A 20,093-nucleotide genomic window follows, 5' to 3' on the forward strand; every position below is an offset into this window, starting at 1 on the left:
CAGAGTCCTCTGCTCCAGGACTCGGCCCTGCCGGTTAAACCTCTTGGCCAACAGCAAGACGTGTACTGGGAGCACCCCTTGGACATCCCCACCATGTTCCCAGCCTGGGAATGGTCCCTGGGGAGCGTGATGGATGCTCAACCCCAAACCCCAGCCTGGGATTGTTGTGGCAGTTTTGTCGTTCCACATAATCACATTCCTGTACCCAGCGGTGTCCCCGGGAGCTGCTTAGTTTAGTACTCTAGCTGTGTCCTATGGGACAAGCCGCACTGTGACATGCAGCGCTCCAAAGATGCTCCTCAAGGGGAACCTCTTTCCACATTTCCCCGATCCTGTAATGTGAACAGCCTTTTGACCCCCCATCCCATGCTCATCCAGATCACAGAGCTGCTCAGTGGCTGCTTTTTGAGGCAGCGACGCGAGGGGCAGGGACGCTGCTCCCTGCGGAGGCGTGCCATGGGAATGGTAAACACAGCTGCTTTCATTAGGCGCATTATTCACCCTCTGGCTCCCTCCGAGTTGGACTGATGGTGTCTCAGGAGCGTAATGGAGAAAATATTACGAAGATATTTTGTTGCGCTGCCTCACCTAGATGTTACACGCTGTGCTACTCCACTGCACAAGTGGATGTCTGAAAAAGGGGAGCTTGAAAACATTACTCTAAATAAGACTTAGAAGAAAAAAATCAGGGCAAATAAGAAGAACTCAATAAGCAATCTAGTGCAAACATATCAGTCTGTATCTCCCCTTGCCTCGCAGCATCAAAGAGCCGCTCAACAGAGGTCAAAGACATGAAATTGAGAACTTATTTGTGTTCGCTCACACTGCAAAATATGAGTGAATATATTTTGTATTGAAAATAAGAGAAATAGTGAAAATAGGAGACAGAATGTTTGATTTTAAGAAACATGGGATTACTCTAACGCAACATTTCTGCTTCCTGGAGCAAAGCAATGATCTTCACCATTCTTTGTTCTTAAACAATACCTTCAAAAGGTCCATCTACTCTACACCCAGAGACTGTGTAGCTCTGTGCAGCTGGTCGCTAGTCTAATGTTTTGGCTACATTTTCACCTGGTGACTCTGAGCACACCTTTCCCTGGTAACCAGTGTTTTCCTTCCACTCCTTACTCCTGGTCATTAGAGTTTCCCATTTGACTTCACTTTGGCTTGTTTGGGGCCCTGTGTCTGGACAGCCCCAGGGAAGGGCCGATCTTCTTTGACATCACCCTAAAAACTAGCTGAAATTATGTCAAGTTCGTTAAAATGAGGCATGTGTGAGAGAGGCCACTGTAATGGAGGCTCCATGTGTCCTCAGAGGCCATTACCAGCACACGCTGGCTGGGGGCCCAACAAGGCTGAGTGACGTTGTGGTGACACAGGATGTACCTGGCTTTGGGAGGGTGCCGGGGATGGTGGGGAGAGACCCGCTGGCGCCATGGTGGTGATGGGACCCTTGGGGACATGGTGGGCACCTCTGGTAGGTGGCATCAACTGGGAAGCATGGGGTGTGCAGTGGTGGCCCAGGAACATGGCAGCGATCTGAGGTACACAGGGGAACAGGGGGACATGGCAGGGACCTGAGGTACATGTGATAACCTGGGGATGTGGCAGGGCCATGACGTTGACCTGGGGACATTGGGGACAGCACGGCTCTGATGCATGTGGAGTCAACTGGTTGTGGGGCACACGGGGGACACATCTCAGCCCTGAAGCACATGTGGCCATGGCAGAGCCCTAGGGACACGGTGGGGTGGTGACACACACAGGGACACGGCTCAGCCTGGAGGAACCTGGGGGACAATGGAACATGACTCAGGCCTGAGCACACGGGGACATGGCGGGGCCCTGAGGCACACAGGGGACACGGGAGGGCACATGGGGGGACAAAGGAACACGACAGGTCCCTGGAGCACACGGTGCCACGGCGGGGCACTGAGGCACACGGACGACACTGCGCTGGCACAGGCCGCCCCCCCGCTCCCCAGGGCGGCCCCGGCCCGGCCGCCGCTCCCGCCCTCCGCGCCGCGTTGCCATAGCGACGCCGCCCGGCGGGCCCCGCGGCGCGGCCGGGACCGCCGCTCCCAGCGTCCCCGCCGCCCCGGAGAGCGGTCGCTTTAAGAGCGGCGCGGCCGCCCCCGCCCTGGCCCGCCCGTTGGCCGGAAGGGGGCCGTGATGCAGCGCGCCCGCCCGCGCCCGCCGCCGCCGCTCGGTCTCCCAGGTAAGCGCGGCCACTCGCTCGGCCCCACCCCGCCCGCCACCGCCGCCACCACCGGGGGAGGCGCTGCCCGGGGCGGCGGCCTCGCTCCGCCCCGCTGGGTGCCCGCGGGCCCGGCCGGCGGCGCGGCGGGGCTGGGGGCGGCGGGGCCGCCGCGGTTGTGCCCTGCGCTCGGCCGGCGCAGGTGCGGGAGGAGCTCGGGGCAGGTCTGGGGCGCCTTTCGGTAAACCCCGCGGGGCTTTCGGCCGGCCAGGGGAGTTGGGGAGCAGCGCTCGGCGGGGTCCCTGGGGCCCAGGCGCCGCTCGCCCCCGGGCCGGGCAGGAGCCGCTCGGCGGAGGCGGGACAGGGCCGGTGAGTCCCCACAAGCCCGGGGCACCCGCTTTGTGCTTGGCCGCACCTACCGCCGCAGCACTTGGGTCACTCGTGTGTGCAAGATCCCGTCAACTTTTTGAAACGCGACTCCGGGCGTTTCGCTGTTTCAACACGCAGCGAGAGAACTTTTTAATTAACTCTGCCAGCACCACGGACCGGGTTTAACTTTCTTTGTTGGGCCTTTTTGCCGGCCGTGGTGCGGAGCCGGCCCCAGCCCCGCTCCCGCCGCAGCGCGGGGGTCCCCGCTCCCGCCGCAGCGCGGGGGTCCCCGCTCCCCGGGTCAGCCCCGGCTGCCACCGCGGGCTCGGCCGAGCGGGGACCCGGCCGGGCCGGCCCTTCTGCGGTGCTTTCTCTTTCCTGCAGCTGGATCAGCTCTCGGGCAGGTTCTTTGTGGCCCTACCAGCAGCTGCTGGGGCTGTGCGAGGTAGGAGAGTAAACTGCTGCAGTGGTGCGGAGCGGCGGTGGTAGCTGCGGTGGTAGCTGCGGTGTTAATTGCAGTGTTAGTTACGCTCAGGTCCCGAGATGCGTTTTTTTCTCGCAAGGCTGAGAGTTAGACGCTCATGCTGGTTGATTTACTTGGTTGGGTTTTTTTGTTTATTTGTTTTTCCCCTTTATGAAAGAGCTTTCCATTCTTTTTCCTTAAGCAGAAGAGCTTTTTTATCTGGAGTAGCAGAGCTTATTTTCTGAAGATTTCCCTCTCTGGGAAAACTTTGCCTTTAAACTTTCCTGGTGGCTTTTTGTGGTTGATACTCAGTATTGCATTTTTTTGTTTGCTGGTGCTTTTCCCTTTCTTCCTTTTTGCGCTGGGCATGCTGGCTGTTTCTTTGCCTGGTCTGGATTCTAAGTGTTCTTTAATTAGCACTGGGGAAGTGGGAAAAGATAAAATACGAGAATCTGTGACTATTTAATGTCAAATTCTTCAGTGGGATCTTTTAAGCCAAAGGAGATGAGGATAGAAAAGGTGATAAAGTGGAGCTCAAGGTGTGTTGCTTTGCTGGAGGCAGAAAGGGAAAAATGTTCTGAGGGAGTGACTGAGATTTTGTTTCACTTATGTCTTTCGTCTTTTGAGGTTGAAAGGTAACCCAGCGTTTTGAGACACTTTGCTTTAAAATGCTGAGCTCTTCTTTTTCTTTTCAACTGCTTCCAGTGAAAGAAAAATAATTAAAAAGAAAGTAGCAGCAGTTCTGTTGTGGAGCCAGGAGTGGTGGTGTGGGTGGGCAGAGTTCTCGCCGCTCTTCCATCAGCCGTTCCTGCCTCCTCTCTGTAGACCATAAAATTAGACAGGCTCCGATGTCCATTTAGCCTGATAGTCTGGGTAATGTGGGCTGTCAGAATCAAGAGAAGCTCCTTGTGAATTAGCTGCCACGCTGCTCGTGGCTTGCTCAGCCTGTGGGTTCTGGCCTCGGGTGTATAATTGAGGGAAGTAATTGTATTTTAAGAAGACCTAAATCTATTACCCAGGTGTGTTCTTGTCCCTTGGGCAGCTGTGAGTGGGTGTGTGAGCTTTTCTTTTGCTGCTAGCGAGGGATCTGTGACCTGGTGGTTATAGGCTATGGTTGGAGAATTGCAGCATCTTAAACTTTCTGGAACCGTCCCTGCGAGACCCGGTGGCTCCCTGTCCTTTTCCTGCCCTGGATGTTCCCAGGTGACCTGTCCCTTGCCCCAGACCTGGCTCCTTACCTGTCCCAGCAGATTTCACCTTTCTCATTCAGTTCACTCTCCAGGAAGACTTTATTTGTTGCCGCTTTCCTGAATTTGGTTTTTGCGCACAGTGACAAGCCCAGCCATGGAGAGCACAGGTCTGTGGTGAGGGAGGGAGAGCCAAGAACAACTGGAACTGGGTATAATTGAAAACTGTCAACTTTGCAGCGAAGGAGGATGTTCAAAGCATGTGGCTTTCTAGCAAGGCTTGAGGTAGCTCTGTGGAGATTTGAGTCTTCCAGTTCTAAAAAGTAATTGAGGAGAAAGAGGCACAAACTCTCCTGCTTGTCCAAATGCTGGGGAGTTACCTCGGCTGGAGTTGGAAGGTGAAATGGCAGCAGGACTGGGTGATTTTTCTCTGGAGATGCTGCTGCAGTTGTGCACCATCTGATGTGGTTGCTGTTCTGAAGATGTCCTAGAGGGACTTCAAAATGGTTGAAATGTTCAAGAACCGTGTCTTGGAGTTCTCTGCTTGGGATGTGCTCGACAGGGCTGAGACAGTTCAGGGCATGGGAGAGCCCCGGGCACCTGGGAGGAGGGAGGAATTTGGGAATGGGCAGATCTAACAGGGAGCAAATGCCCACCGCGGTGGTGAACAGCACAGCCAGAGCAGCTTCTGCCTGGCACACCCTGGCTGGATCAACTTCAGGCAGTTTCTCAACGAGCCCATGGGTGAAATTCACTGTTTCATGCCCCAGATGTCGTGCCATCCCCTTGGGCTGTTTGTATCTGCTGGTGTTTGCCAGACATTGCCTGAGCTGCTCTTAAACTGCAGCTGTTTTTGCAGGTTCCCAGTTACTGCACAGTTGTTCTTACTGTGTTTATTTTAGTGGTTATAAACTGATTTTTAAAAAGGAGTTGGAACTTGAGCCGGAAAGTCTCCTTTTTCTTTTTCCCCTTCATGATTTGGTTGAGAAGCTGCACCATAGGAGGTAGCAGCTGAGCTTTTCAATATTGTCTCCTCTTTATGCTTTGAATTTTCTGAGATGTGCTTCCCAGGGCTTTGGGGGCAGTTGTCCTGTACCTTGATTCTAGTAGCTGACATATCTTTGGGGGGTGTCTGCTCTTAATCAAGTAAAATTAGGAATTTGGCTAGGGAGTGAAAAGCTTGGGGACTCTTCTCATAACATTTTGTTTAGCCTGAATGTTTGCAGTCAAACAGAGCTATGTGGTTTTTCTTCTTTCTTTGTAAAGACACAGCAAAAAGCTGCAATATTTCAAGTCCCTCTGAGGTTTGGACTCGCATTTGGACTAGAAGGTGCCACTGTTGACCAAAACAGCTGCACCGTGACTGTCATCCTGCGTTGTACGAGGCAGAGTCCTGCACAGTGAGTCTCACAATTAATTCAAGAGCCATGGGTTGAGGTGCAGATAATTTTTTTAAAGTAGCTTTAGTGAAGAGACAAATTGAGGAGAACCCAGTGCAGTTAACTCGATCTTCTGTGCTCATGGTAATAAATGTGTGTTGCTTTTCCACTCTGATCTCTGCTTCCTTCTGTTTGTTTCATAACAGTTACTCTTGGAAGCTGAACTGCAAATAGGTGCTGGAAGTGGTGAATAATCACTTCACTTGGAATAATCCATGGCTGGGAAGAGCCAAGGGTTCAGTCCTCCTCGTCTCTTTTGTTAGAGACAGGCTAGCTTTTATCTGTCTTTTTTTTTTCCCCTCCTGTATGCACTGTTCAACACTGAACAGTGATTTCTATGCAAGAATTTTAAGGAGAGTCTTTCAAAGCGCTTGAATGACCAGCTGAGGCAGCTGAGAAAGGGTTGCCTGGGAGATGCAGCTAATGCCCGGTGCGACAGCTTGTGTGGAACAAAGTGAAGAAAAGCAGGATTGTCGTCTGGTCCTCCCTGCCTCCCCTTTGGGGTGATGGTCCTTTTTCTGCAAGCTCAGGGGATGCAAATGGGACTGGGTTTGTGGGCATAAGAGTTGCTCTGCTTGTTGTACTCACCACAGTGCTCCTTGTAAAGGAACAAGGTGCAGCTGGGCCTGCAGAGATAAACCGAGTGTGTAACCTGGGAATCAAACTCTGCGCTTCATTTCCTGCGCTCTTAGCAGTGCTTGTGCTTCCCTAAGGGTGTCACTGGGAAGGAAAGGATGTTTCCTTGTGGGGGTGGAGTATAGGGCTTCTGGATATTCCTGCAGCATCACCAGAAATTTAGGTAAAATTGTATTCCATCTCCTTCAGCAATCTCAGCATAAAGCTGCCTTTCCAGGGAGCTGCTTGTGTGTTCCCCTGCTTCTCTTCAGAGCACCCGCTGTCCTGGTTATTCGTCTCTGGGTACATGTCTAGGACCCAAGTGATGATCGTGGGGAAATGTTGAAATATATATTCAGAAATGAAGAAAATATTCTGTCTTAAAACATTCAGGTCACCACCATCACACGTTTAATGGATTGTGTTTCGAATGCTGCTCAATTTGCAGCTCTGAGTTTGTTCTTGTGCTCTTCCAACGCCCGCTTAAAATGAGTTTGCATGAAAATGTGAACACTTTAAAAGGATGAAAATGTGACGCTCCAGTTAGGTGTTGGCAAACTGTCCTGCTGTCTGGAGTTGTGTGGGAGGAGAAATGGTTTCTTGGTTTTGTGACCCCAACGGGGAGAAGAGCAGCTGGGGCTTAACAAACTGGTTAAAATCATATAGACCCCCCAAATTCTCCAGAGAATCTCTCCTTTCCTAGAAGCTTCCTTTAACAAGCTGATTTCTCAGGCTGATTGCTTGCAGATGAGATCATGCAGTGTGTTTTGCAGGGAAAGAATCTGAACTTCGACTGGTGAGCCAGAAAGTTTTAACACACGAGTCACATGCCCGTGGTCCTCATGGCACATACAAAACACGAGAGGCGGCCAAAGCATCCGTCTTCAGGGCGGCTTTGTGTTCCAACAAGAGCTTTCTGAGTATAAAGAATATCCAGGGATGCTCTCAAGTGCTGGGTCCCGTTGCTTGGACAGCGACAGGAGACAGCAAGGAAGTGTTTCATCTTTCCTTAGCTCTGTTTCTCTCTTCAGTACGCGCAGTGTTGGGATAAGCCCAAGCGAAGGAAGTCTCTCATCTGCCTTAATTCCACAGACGTTTTTCTGCTGGCTTCGGCAAAGGAATTTATGTAGAATTGATGATATTTTTGCTGTTAATGCATGAGAACATTCTGTGAAGGGAAGACTTGATGCTGATGTTCTGCTGCAGAGGATCCCACCGCTCTCTGCCCTCTCTCTAAAGGGCTGCTGGTCTCCATTTCTCTTTATGGCAATTGGGTTAAGGTGTCCTTAATAGATAGACCTCTTCTTCCAAAATAATCCCAGCCATTGTTTAAGAACGCTGAAAATTAAGCAAAGCTGTTCTAAGGTGACATTGGATGGTGTTGTAGCATAGGGGAGCAAGCAAAAAAGTTTTGTTGCCAGGAGCTTTGAAGTACGGCCCATTCTCACAGGCAAGGTGGAAAGGCACTTTCCTGATATGCCAGGGCCTCTTTGTGCCTAAAAGTATTTCTTTTTCCAAATCAAGAAGGCATTAGTTATGCAAAAATAGATTTGATGTGGTGGTAGGCGAAATTTTACTAATATTGATTATGGGAACAGGAGCCAAGGAATCATTTGTTCCCAATCTCTCTTTAAAAAAAATTGTCAGAATGGGCAGGGAAAATTTCAAATCCCAAGCCTGAAATCTGCCAAACACATCACACAATTGAAGACAAGAATGTATAAACCAAGATGCATTAAAACCTTCTACCACTGCACATCAGCGTTCTGTCTGTAGGACACTCGGTTCTGTGAGGTGCTCCTGTGAGCTTGCTTTCTGCATCAAATAGTTGAAAGTAAATCTTAGAGCTGAGCACAGACTTGGTGGTGGTTTTCTTTCATGTCACCTAAGCATGTCTGCTCCATGGGAGTTTATCAGAAGCTCTTTCCCATGCATAACTTCACAAAAGTACTTCATAGAGGTGGAAAGTCAAGCACGTGGAAGTGGAAAACACCTATTTGCAGGCTCATCTCATCAAACTTTGTTTGGCATCCTTGTGAGTGTGCAGTACAATGCAAGTTAAAATGCCTACTTTCAACGTCGTACGTAAGTTGTGAACATAAGTTGCTTGGATTTCATGCCCTTACTGGCTAATAATCCCAGAATCCTTCTTGGAAAGAAAGCACTGGTAAAACACTTGGCGCTCTGATGGATTGCAGTGATGTTGTATGTTTTTCATAGCAGCTCAACCATTTCATTCTTCACGCTGCTCCTGGATGGGATCCTGCTGGGTCTGTTCATGGGCCGTCTGTCCACCCGCAGTTTGGCTGATGATCCTGGGGCCGTTGGGTTGAGCAGCGTGTGCACGTGGGAGGTGACGATCCCTGTGCCCTGAAGAGTGCTGCCTAAACCTTGTTTTGTCCGTGAAGCTTCAGGGCTGGAGCTGTTAAAACACCAGCCCACTCAGAACTAATGCTTGCAGAATGTGTGAGCAAGGAATTAAACTGGGTGGAGTTGTTCCAAAATCTGGATTTGGGGCCTGTCCGCTCCTAGCGCAGCAGCTCTCTGGGTGTTTGCTTGGAAGGGCTCCCGGCATGGATGATGCTCTCCTGACCTGATTTGACTTCACTTTCTTGATGCTTGGGTGCTGTGCCCAGATCTGTCTGCAAAGCTCTGCAGGTCCTGATGAACCCAAAACAAGTCGGCTCTTGTCAAGAGGTGGTGGGGAGATGATCAGCTCGTATGTGCCGTGGGGGATGAAGGAGAGGGTGAGAGGACAGGAGGAGAGACAGACAAGCAAAGTTAACAGTTGTGTTTCTTCCCCAGGACTGTTGTACATCCTGAGTCTGCCAGCTGTAGTTTGGAGGCCAGAAGAATAGGGTGGGGTATTTTCTTCCAACCAGATGAATTTATGCAGTGAAAATGAGAAGTTTAGTTCAGTTTCTCTGGGAATAGCATTTAAGGTGTAAAAACGCCCCACCCATCAATAATGAAGAGCAAGCAAAGACAGAGCCTGCAGAGCACACTGCATTTGCAGCTGCTCTTTTTCCTTGAAGGATGAGAATCTGGGCATGTTTTTGTTGGGTGTATCAGTTGGCAGTGGTATCAGTGATTTGTGTTGCCCTCTTAGGGAGAGCTAAACTAGCCAGGCGTCAGGTTTTGTTGTCCATCTGTAGTACTGCCATGTTATTTCGCTTGTGCTCATTTGTTTCTGCCTGTCAAAAAGTAAAAAACAAACAAAAAACTAACACCACCAAACCTGTAGCAGAAGTAGCTGCAGGACTAGTATTCTCCAATGTGAAAATATCAGCCTACAATAAGTGTTTTTCTCTAAGCTTGGGGCTGTTTCTACTGTTCCTGACAAACTGTCATGTATTCGTGCTGGGTAATATGATCTTCCAGGAATGTTTATCTTTCATTTCTGCTTTTATAGTGGAGCTGAGCTGGGGATGCTTGTGAGAACACGTGCGGCCTCCAGTGCCATGTTATTGTTTGGGATGAGGTGTTGGCCATGCGCGCTGTGATTGAGCTGCTGAAGAGAACAGACCAGCAGAGCTGGCCGAGCAGTGAGCACCTTCACTGCTTCCCTGGACAAGTGTCCCGATGTTGTCAGCTCATCCCATGGACTTTGTTTTTGAGTGTGTGTGTGTGTTTTGCATTTGTCTGGATTACGATGGATATTATTTAAATAACCCAACTTCCCAAAGTGTTCTTTGTCTTTCCATCAGTACGATGCTGTCCATCTACATACTGAGCCAGCCGCAATCTTATCATTTCCCTCATGCTTCGAGACAACCTGGATGGGGCTTTATCCTGAGAAAATGAGCTTTGCTGGCCAGTGCCATGTGCAGATACCATAGGTCCATCCTGGCAGCACTGTGGGCAGACACAGGAGGAACGGCCCTGATGGCACTTTCTCTGGTGTCTCTTGACCCTCTCTCGGGGTCTCAGCGTCCCCATCACCCTCCAGACAGAGCACCTCGTGTAGATGTGCTGTCTTCTCCCTGAGGACTGAACCATCAGCAATCAGATGTGGTTCAGTCTCTGCCGCGGCATTTTTTGGCCTCGTCCCAGCACTGGAAGGACACCAAATAGCAGCAGTGCTTCTGAGACCTCCCTAGAGTGAAGACTTCTAGTGGGAAATGATTTTTCTAGTTGCTTCTGATGTCTTGAGAGCTATTGGCTGTCTTGCTTTTAACCTGTATTCTTGGAATTATTGCAAGCTTTTGTATTTGAACGTGTAGCTGAAGTTAAACGCCAAAAAGAAATCTCGTATGGTGGGTGTGAATTTGTGCGAGGACAGTCTGATGCGGTGTACTGACCCTGTTTGAGACCCGTGCAATATATCAAGTCACGGATACTGGTACTCCAGTATCCCTGCCAGTACAGAATTAGCCCTGAGTGTGTCAGTGCCGACACCTTCGTTAACCAAGCTTTTAATATAATTTAGAAAGATCCCTTCAGAGAAACTCAATGCGAGTCTTTCATAAAACCATTGGCAATCATTACTGTGCCTCCTCTCATTCGCTGTCATGGAGTGATGGAAATACTGGTTGGAAAGGACATCTGGACGTCTTCAGCCTGACCTCCTGCTTGAAGTGGGACTGTCTCCAGCATGTGATTGACTCAGCCATGGCTTTGTCTGGCCAAGTCTTGCAAACGTCCGGGGATGGAGCAGCATACCATACCGGATCAACTTTTATTTGCTTTTGCTTGAGAGTCGTACCTAGTGAACCACCTTATAGTGTGGGTCATGTATCTGGGTTTGAATTACCTCATCCTGCAGGTTGAAAAACATTTGAGTGAACTCTTAGGAAATGTCCCAGTAGGGCTAGTAGTGTAATGGATCTGGATCCTCCTGTCTTTTCCGTGCTAGTATGGGAAATATGAGCAGACCCTGGTGCTGTTTCTGCAGGAAAGGGCAGGGATCCTGTTAGGTGGTTTTCTCATGATTACACGGGCTATTACAGGTGAAGCAGTCCTTGCAGGACGTGTCCTGTTGCTGGAGTGAGCACACGGGTGTTTTCCCCCTGGTATCAGCCGTGGTGTTTGCCCAGATGTGAGCCAGGCTGGTCAGGAGGCGCAGGACGAGCACTCAGAGCATCCCTGGCCCCGAGGCCGAGTGTGGGATGGGTGCTGGCCAGCCCACACGTGCACAAGACATGTAGTTGCCTTTCATCTGCCAACCTCAGCCCCTCGCAGCGGGAGGAGAGGCTTTTCCACAGAGCTTGCTGCTTTTATTTCAGGGAAAAACACCAGGTCATGAGATGAGTGTGCCTGTCGGAGTGTACATAGTGATCCTGAGCGTTAGTGGGAGCAGAACAGCTCTCTGCATCTGAGAAGTAAACTGGCCTTCAGGAATGCCAGGGCTTCTGGGCGCAGTGGGTGTCCGTGGACGGCACCTAGGCCAGAGCAGGGGCTGCTGCTGCAGCTGGGCTGGATTTCTTCAGACAAAACTGCGGATTGCAACACCCATACGCTTGCTCGGGCCAGAAGGCCTTGCTTGGAAGGGAAATGGCTGAGATGCAAGGAGCTGCTGAGGAGGTGGAGGCTTCCCTGGCCAGGACCTCGTTGCTAGAGGTGTCCCTCTGTGTCCCCTCATCTAACAGGGAGATTCAGCAACGATGTGCGTGCTTCACCGGTTGCTGAAAGTGAGAGCTGCCGTGGGCTGGTTGTCATCTCGCTGGCACTGTCATCTGCTCTGGAAATGGATGTTGTGTTCCTGTTAGAGTGCAAACCAGCCGTTGTGTCGGGTGCGTCTGGTGGTGCGGAGTGAGCAGCAGTGTCCTTGGGTGGGATACGAGGCGCCCTTTGCTGTCCTGCCTGGCTGAACTGTGTACCTGAGAACACTTTCCTGCCTTTTGTTTCCATAGCAGACCCAGCAAAAAGGGCTGGGAGCTTGGGCTTCTGCAGTCTCCTGGTTATTTGAAGATGATCGTCCTTGCTGAGGAATCAAAGGAATGCGGTGCCTACTGTTGTCAGCTGCTCTCTACATGCCAGCTTGGGCCGAAGGTGCAGAGGTCAGGGCAGGGGTCGGATGGCTGAAGGGTCCTGCAGCAGCTGTACAGGCCTTCAGGGATGTCAGCTGGGGGCTGGCAGCTCTTGTTTTCCCACCAGTTCTTATTTTTGCGGAGGTCTGTGTGCTTTGCAGGTGGAGGAGCTGTAACGGTGTCACTGCCACAAGCTGAGCTCTGCCTGTTTGGTTGGTCACTTGGTTCCAGGTCCCTTGCTAGGAAAAGCAAGTGGCTGGTGATGAATCTCTCCCTTCCCACATGCTGTTTCTCGTTGCTGAAGCTTATAGCCAGGGCTTATGGTTTGCTTTGGCTTTCTGCTCATATTCTTCATGTCCCTGGAATAAAATCTCCAGTGAAGGAAGCTTTTCTCCGAGCTCGATTTGGAATTAATGCTCAGACATTGGTGTTCTCAGGTCCCCACAGCTTGTAGTTTTTGAGGTGAAATATGCCAACACAGGTTGAACTGGGAAACGCCTGGGAGGGAAGACCAGATGTGGGGATGTATCCCTGCAGGTGGGGTGGCAGGGTTTGTCCCCAGCAGTCCTGGGACCCGTGCAGCTCTGCTTCCTGGAGCTCTCCTTACGCCAGCTCCTTTGCTTCAAACCCATTACAGGGATGGGGGGCAGGAAGAGCTGTCCTGCTGCAGTGGTGGGGGAGGAACATGTGAAGGACAACACTCAGGACATAACATACTATCTAGTGCTTCAAGAAAAAGGTCAGCTTTGAAAGCGGCCTTGTGCCTGCTGAACATATGAACTGCTTCCAGGGATTAGATGTCAGAATTCCAGAGCAGAGGCTTACCTGGCTCACGGGAGTTGAGCTTTCCTTGGAGCTGCGACAGTTCTCATCTGCAGCACTTGCTGTTGTGGGATAGCAGGGGATACTTGGCTCACTGTGTAGATAAGAGCAAGGCAGAGAGGCTGGAGACGTCCTGCTTGGGCAGGTCCCGGTGTCCAGGGACAGGGAGGGATGTCTGTTTGCAGATAATGGTTTTCTCTGCCCCCTTCTCACAATTACATCAGCAAAGATGGCCAGGGAGGGTGTTTACAAGCATGTCCTTGCTGAGTGCTGCTCTATGCCAGGAGTTTGCTCCTCGGCTGGATGACGTGTTTGCTGGGGCTTTGTCATTACAACAAATAAAGCTAAATTGTTCTTGTTCCACTTGTTCTGACCTGGGGGTATAAGTTCTACTTTTCCTTCTCTCTATTCTCATCCCCAGCCCATGTGTAGCAGCTGAGACTGTGTTTAAAAGACAAGGCAAATAGGAGGCTGCTGCTGTTTGGATCTTTCCTGATAGTATTAAGGCTCCTAGTGAGATTTTGGGGGCTGGGGAGTTGTCATCGCTCCTCCATTGCCACCTCCCCAGCCATTCTCATCCCTGGGTGAGGGAACTGTGATGGCAAAGTGGTGCTGAGGCCTCTGCTCCCATGTCCCAGCAGGACAGGGCTTCACCGAGCAGCTGCCCATGCACCCAGAAACAAGCAGCTTGGTTCAGCTGCAAACTTCATCTGCTGGGACATGAGGATGTGTTTATTGTGTGGCTGGCCCAGAGGTTGTGCTTGTTCTCGTGGTTTAGGAAGCCGCTGAGGGGCAAAGGAGACAGGGTACTGCGGGGGTATTTGCCCTCTTGAGAACTCATCACCTCTTTTCAGAGCAGGAAAGGATTCCTCAGCACGGGGTGGGGGGCATGTGGTGCTGCTCTTGCACCCCCATGTCTCTCATACTGCTTGGGAGGGTCCGTCCCACATCAGGTGTCCATGTATGTCACTGTGGTGTCACCTCTGAGCCACCTTCTGTTACCCTGCAGTACAGCAGCTTGTATGTAAGGGTGGTTTGGCAGTATTTCTCGGGGAATGGCACACACATGTCCCAGTCTTGCCCTCCCCGCTGCGCCAAGCTCTGCCCTGCTTCCCTCCTTTCCCAGGTTTATGGCTGGATTTCTGCGCAGTGGCAAATCGACACTAGCAGAGCAGATGTTCCAGCTGGGGTGGGAGTGACCGTGCTCTCACACTACGAGGAAGGATGGAAGAGACCTGCAGGGTGTAAACAAAGCACTTGTATGGCAGGCTGCTGCGTTCCATCAAAAGTTCTTTGAAAGGTGAAGGTAGGAGCTGGCTTTCACTCTCTCACTGAAATAATAAACTTGAATGCATACAGGTCCAGCATCCTTAGCGGGACTGTCCTGTGCTCGCCAGCTCCTGGTCCCTGCTTAGCCAGAGGCTGCTCAGGTGTGTCCTGGTCCTGTCTGACCATGGGGCAGAGCTGCTGGAGAAGGTTGTGTGGCCTGGTGGCATCACTGGAGTGACCCGTTGTGCTGCTGCTGCAGGAGAGGCCTGGCAGAAAAAGCTCTTAGGTGGTATTTCAATTAGTTGTGTTTTTTTTTCTTTATTCATACTTGGATATATATTCCCATATCATTGTTGTGGAGCAGCTCTCTGGCCGCAGGTCTGTGGCATGTCTCCTCTGACGTTCATTTCTACAATGTGTTTCTGTAGCTTTTCTTCCGCAAGAACCTTGTGTTCGGTACGGAGGAGAGATCTGCTCAGAAGTTCAAGGCTGTCATCAATCTTGAGCTGTTTCTCGTCTTGTCTTCACCGTAGCATCAACATGCTCCTCAGGGTTTGTTCATTTATTTCTCGCAGTGCCCCGGGACAGCAAAAGGCAGCTTCTCAATTTCGGTGTGAACTGCTCACCAGTTCATCACCCGTGAATTTCACATTTCTGCCTTGCTGCTCAGACTCACCCAAGTTTAGGGGTTATTTTTAAACACTGGAAGAAAAGGCTGTTTTTTAAGCCCGTTAAAACATGTCTGGGTTGTAAACAATCAACAATATTTTCAAGGAGTTGTTTTCTGAGACCATTTCTTATCTCCTCTTAGAATGCTTGTGAAATATTTCTAGGATTCAGGATACCATACGGATGACTGAAAAACAGCCAAATTGCCTTGCGTTGGGATAAACAAGCTTTCGTGTCTAAATTTGTATGTGGAATTTAGTGTCTGCTAATGGGCCTTCATCTATTAATTGGTCTGATGTTTTCTTGGAGCCAGACACAATCTATTGGAGAAACTATAAAAATGCCAGCCCTGGGCTGAGCTGGTTGTGCTCCCTCGCGTTCGGAAACCTGCTCATGCTGCAGAAAGCAAAACAGGGTCTGTTGATGTTATTTCTCGTCCTTTGAGAAGATGACTTACTGGTCACATGTGCTGCTATGAGGTCATTAGGAAGTCTCTCAAACACACCATCTGAGAAGTGATGATGCTATGGCAGAAGTATGCTCCCTCTGCAATGCGACTCGCAAAACTCTCTGAAGTGCTTTAGTTTGTAATGGCTCTGAGTGGGATTTGTTATTGTGCATATTTGGGCTCATTCCAGTGAAAAAAAAAAAAAAAAAAGAGGACTGTTTTCGGCTTTGCTTTATGCCCAGATTGATTAGTGAGTGTATACCGTGGGATCGAGTTACATTTCAGAGGGCATCCAGCAGCGAGCCTGTTTCTGTCTTGAAGTGCTGAAGGCAACAGTGAGTCTAACTGCAAGGTCAGCAGTTTTCTAGCAGGGCTTTGTGCTGCTCCGGCACCGTCCTTCCCCGGGGGAAGGAGCTCCTCAAATCCATTTGCAAGCTGCGCCATTGCTCTGCCCAGTGCCGTGGGGAATGGGAAGCTTTCTCTAGACCCTTGATGTTGCTTCTGTGACCGTACATCTGCTTTGATGCTTTTATTGATGTCCCTCCTGGGCTCCCCGTTCCTGGATGTCCAGAGGTACCTTCTGCCACAAGCTGCCCTGTGTCCTCCAGAGGGAATCCTTGCGATCCCAGCTCACCCCAGAGGCCTGTGATACGGCTTAGTCGTTATGTTCACAGGGCAAGCATCCTTATTTTGGCAGGAGAATGCCCTTTTAGTGTGTTATCTGGATCAGGAACGCCCTCTTGGAGTAGGGCTTCCCATGCAGGGAGAGGTCTCATGTCTTTCCACCTCCACCCTATTGCTGGTCATGTGTTTTTGTCCCAAACCGTCTATGCGCCTTAAGGGTTGTCCTGTCCTCTGAGCTGATTAATGTGCTCAAGCATGGAAAAATTACCCAAAGGGAGGAAAAGAGTAGATAGCTCTCTGTTCTTGGTACAGAGGTGGATTGTGTGGCTGAGATGGGGTAAGGAGGCAAGGAGGAAGATGGGAGCAAGGCAGCATCTGACTGCACATATGACTTGTCTTACAGCTCACAGCTGTGTTTTCCAGTTGGGGCTTCGTGTGGGCACAGTGTAGTTCGTGTCTGCTTCCTTTTGTTCTTTTGAATGCCCAAAATACCTGCTGCATCTTGTGATGCTTTGCTGTGATTCCTGCTCTGAAGCCTGGTGTAGCATGCTGGAGCCTTTGAGAATGGGCTGAACTGCTGCTGTCTCTGCTTCTCGGCCTCCTGCTGTGGAGTCCCTGTGAGTGTCACTGCTGTACAACACTGGTGTGCAGGTCCCACCCTGGCACTGCTGTGCTGGCCCCAGGGGGACACTTACCCCTGATAGGGTGTCCAAATGGGACATCGCAGCCCTTCTCCGTGGGGTGCCTACAGCCTGCCAACCCCCCCAGCCATGGCAGTGTCTCCTGTGGCCCCATCTGCACCAGTCCCGCTCGTCCTGCCACCATGGAGCTTTAGCAATGTCACCTCTCCATGAGGTTCTCACTGTCACCTTTGGTAATTATCTCCCCCCCCAAGTACCACCTTGTGGTATTGAGTTTTGTTGTCCCTCTATATTCTAAGTGAAAAGGAAATGGATGTGGTGTCACGCAGCTGTCTGACAGCTGCATTTAGCGATCTTCGCTCCTGTGGGACCCCAGCCCAGGAAAGCAATAGGGGTGAGCGGTTGTGATGAACATGCATTGAGACCCAATGTCACCGCTGGGCTCCCCCTCTTCCAGGAAAGACTTTGGAAGCAAAAGCCCAAGTGTCTGAGAAATTCCCCACTCTGCTCTTCAGTTGCAATAATCCCATCAGCTGGATTTAATTAATGACTAGTTCTGTATTTGGTTTTTACCTTTCCCCCACGGACAACGCAGGCTGGTGAAGAATGGGCATGAGGAGCGTGGTGCGGTGATGCCTCTGCCGGGATCTCTCCTCGGGCCGCCGCGCTGAACAAGAAGGTGCGAGCCGGCTCTGCCGGGGCCTGGCTCGCCCCTGGGACTACACGGGCCCTGCTTCCTGAGCAGGAGAGCTGCTTTATGTTGTGGTTTTACTAAATGAATTCAAAGCTTGGCCTTCCTCCAGGCAAAGTCTGGGCCAAATGCCAGCGGAGCAGCCCCTGGGGAGAGCACTGGAGCAAGGAGGGGCCAACAGCAGGGAAGAGCGGAGGAATCCAAGAAGGCAGATTTGCCTAGAAAACAGCTCTGTTTCCATCTGCTGGGTCAGGAGTTGCTATAGGAACTGGGATGATAGAGGCAGGGCCATCTCCTGGGCCTGTGTGCGGAGGGAGGGAGGAGTTACTCAAGTTTGAACATATCATGTGTGCTGGTGGAAAGCTGCACGGAATGTCGAAACGACAGCCTGGCTCAACCTGTGGAGTTCAAAAGAGACATGGCAGTGGTTCCCTCTGCTCGGCAGGCCCCGGGCAAGGCAGGTATGGTCCTTCCAGCTTAAATCTGCTTTCAGCTCTCCCCCCGGCACGTTTCTGTCTTTGGCTAAAGCACAAACGCCTTTGTAAACTTGCTGGAAGTGGAGGGGAGTTTGTAGAGGTGGCCGTGCTGGGAGGTGAAGGCTTTTCTCCCTGGGCTGGTGGGGAGACGGCGGCTCTTTGTGCCCTGTTTGTCACGGCAGGGTTCCCAGCTCACTGGTGTTCCGCCAGCCTTGCGTGCCCGGGGCCCTCTGGGATCCGCCAGGTTTGTTGTTGGGTGGAAATGTGAAGCCGGATGGTGTCGTTCTGCCGGACAGAAGTGGTTTCTGAGGCTCTCCGGGAAAGCCGTGGTGGTTGAGCTCTCAATTGGACGTGCTTGCTTGAACTGTTTCAGGGCTAGGGCTGAGTCAGATATGCAAAATCTGGCCCTGGCAGCGAGTTGCTTGTGGATGGTGGGAAAGCGGGGGGGACACACTCCGGCCTCGGAGGCCCGTCAGCTCCTGCCCCGTGTGTTTTAGGTCTGTGTGTCGCTTGCGTTCACTCCCCCGTTCTCCTGAGGAGATGTGGAGCTCCCTGTCCCCTTCTGATGCACCTACTGCCATTTTTGTCACTGTCAAACTTTCCCAGCCCCACATCTAGCCTAAAACACAGGAGTGTGGGTACACAGGAAGCTGTTCCTGAGAATCCTTGTAGTCAGGGTTAACCGTGGGGCTCTCCAGTAGCAGCCCTTCCAGATAAAATCTGATTATTTCCCCAGTAAACCCATTCTTTTTCAGGTGCTGAGAACTTTCCAAAATAGCCATGTTTCCACCGGAGCATTCCAGGGTCACTCGCTGCTCCGCAGGTATTTATTTAATAGGTTTGGCTGAAATTTCATCTGCCCTTTTTGTGTCACGGAGGATAATCTCTGCTAAAAAAAAAAAAAAGTGGGTAGTCTTGTTTCTGTGTTTGAGAAGCTGCACAATAAGCTGCTGAAAACTGCAATGTGATCTCTCTCCACAGACGTGAAGCTTGCCAAAGCGGATTAGATCACAGCCCACCTACCCGGGCACCCGTCTTATCTTGGGCAGCGGCCGCTTGGCACGTTGCACATGAAAATCCCAGAGCTCGAATGCAGGCAAATGTGGAATAACCTGCCTGTGCAGGAGATAATTTTCTGGTCGCATTAATTACTGCTTTGCTTATGCCTGGTTGGATGAACATTTATAGCCAGTGTACTCTTTCCTTTACTCTGGTAATGGAATCACAGATGTTCTTATTATGTAAATCCACTTCCAATATTTTATTGAATTACTCCCACGTTGCTCTGTGGCAATATGTCCCAGAGGCTTAATATGCATGGTATGCCGTGGAATTTCATTTCCTCTGTTTTAATTTGTTGTTTTTTAATTTCAGTTCATTTTCAGTATGGATAAGAGGTAAATGGGATCCTTTTCTTGGTTTAGGTGTCATTATTTTACATATTTCTCTTTCCCTCTCATGTCTCATGTTTCTCTTTGCCATAAACAATCCCAGGATTTTTCTGCAGCTACCTACCTTCTGTGTAATGCGAAATCTCATTACTTCTCTGTTTTCTGCTCTGTCTTGAGAAAATTGGATCAGAATTGGCCATTCTGGCTTTCCATAGCTGCGAAATGCTGCTAGAGCTTTTTCAGTGTTCTTGTCTTTGTTTATAAGCAAACCATCTGATTTGTTTGTTTGAAATACATTGTGGTAAGCAAAATATTCTGTGAACTGTCTGTAGTCATGCTGGGTATTCTGCTGGAACACTTAGTTAATAGAAACTTTATCTCTGTACATGAGAAGTTAAGTTTTTATCTTGTAGAGTTGTCCTGGTAGGTAGTAGAGCCAGCAGAACGTGGTGAGACCTGCCTGGAAATCCTCGCTGGAGCCTCCGGGCTTGATGCAGCAATTTGGGCTGATCTGTGAGCGTTGCCACTCGCTGCTCCCACCTTTGCCAGGCACTTCATAAATTAAACTTCAAAACCACTTTCTGTAGTAAACAAAGCTTGCTCAAGCGCAGTGTAGCAGCCATGCGTACCTAGGTTTTGCTTTCCCAGTTGTGCTCAGACCCTGACGAACCGATTATAACTTTTCCTTCTTTCTGATGTTGGAAAACAATTCCTGTAGTTTGGTGTCTTTTTGTAGGTGCGTGGCATGGCTTTTCACACTTAGAAACTCTTTTTTCGTATGGTTACAGCAGAGCCAGTAGTGCTCCTTGAGCTAAGGGCA

At 50.5% G+C, this 20,093-nt stretch overlaps 1 protein-coding gene across 8 annotated transcripts in view; it reads left to right on the forward strand.

The window, feature by feature from the left end:
• The first annotated feature begins 2,163 nt into the window (after window positions 1-2,163).
• The window catches only part of LOC309447431 (discoidin domain-containing receptor 2-like), a 58,266-nt gene continuing 40,336 nt past the window's right edge, over window positions 2,164-20,093 (forward strand). For 2 of the 8 annotated variants that reach the window (XM_082068022.1, XM_082068023.1), the window contains exons 1-2: window positions 17,734-17,867; window positions 18,638-18,705. The gene's annotated coding sequence lies outside the window, so the exon portion shown is untranslated. Of the gene's footprint in view, window positions 2,222-2,386; window positions 2,403-2,448; window positions 2,570-2,939; window positions 3,015-17,733; window positions 17,868-17,963; window positions 18,706-20,093 lie in introns of those variants that run through there. The other 6 variants (XM_082068015.1, XM_082068016.1, XM_082068021.1 and 3 more) reach the window with 6 other exon arrangements.

The sequence above is a fragment of the Streptopelia decaocto genome, assembly GCF_964273445.1.
Source record: "Streptopelia decaocto genome assembly, chromosome: 17".
Lineage (NCBI taxonomy): Eukaryota > Metazoa > Chordata > Aves > Columbiformes > Columbidae > Streptopelia > Streptopelia decaocto.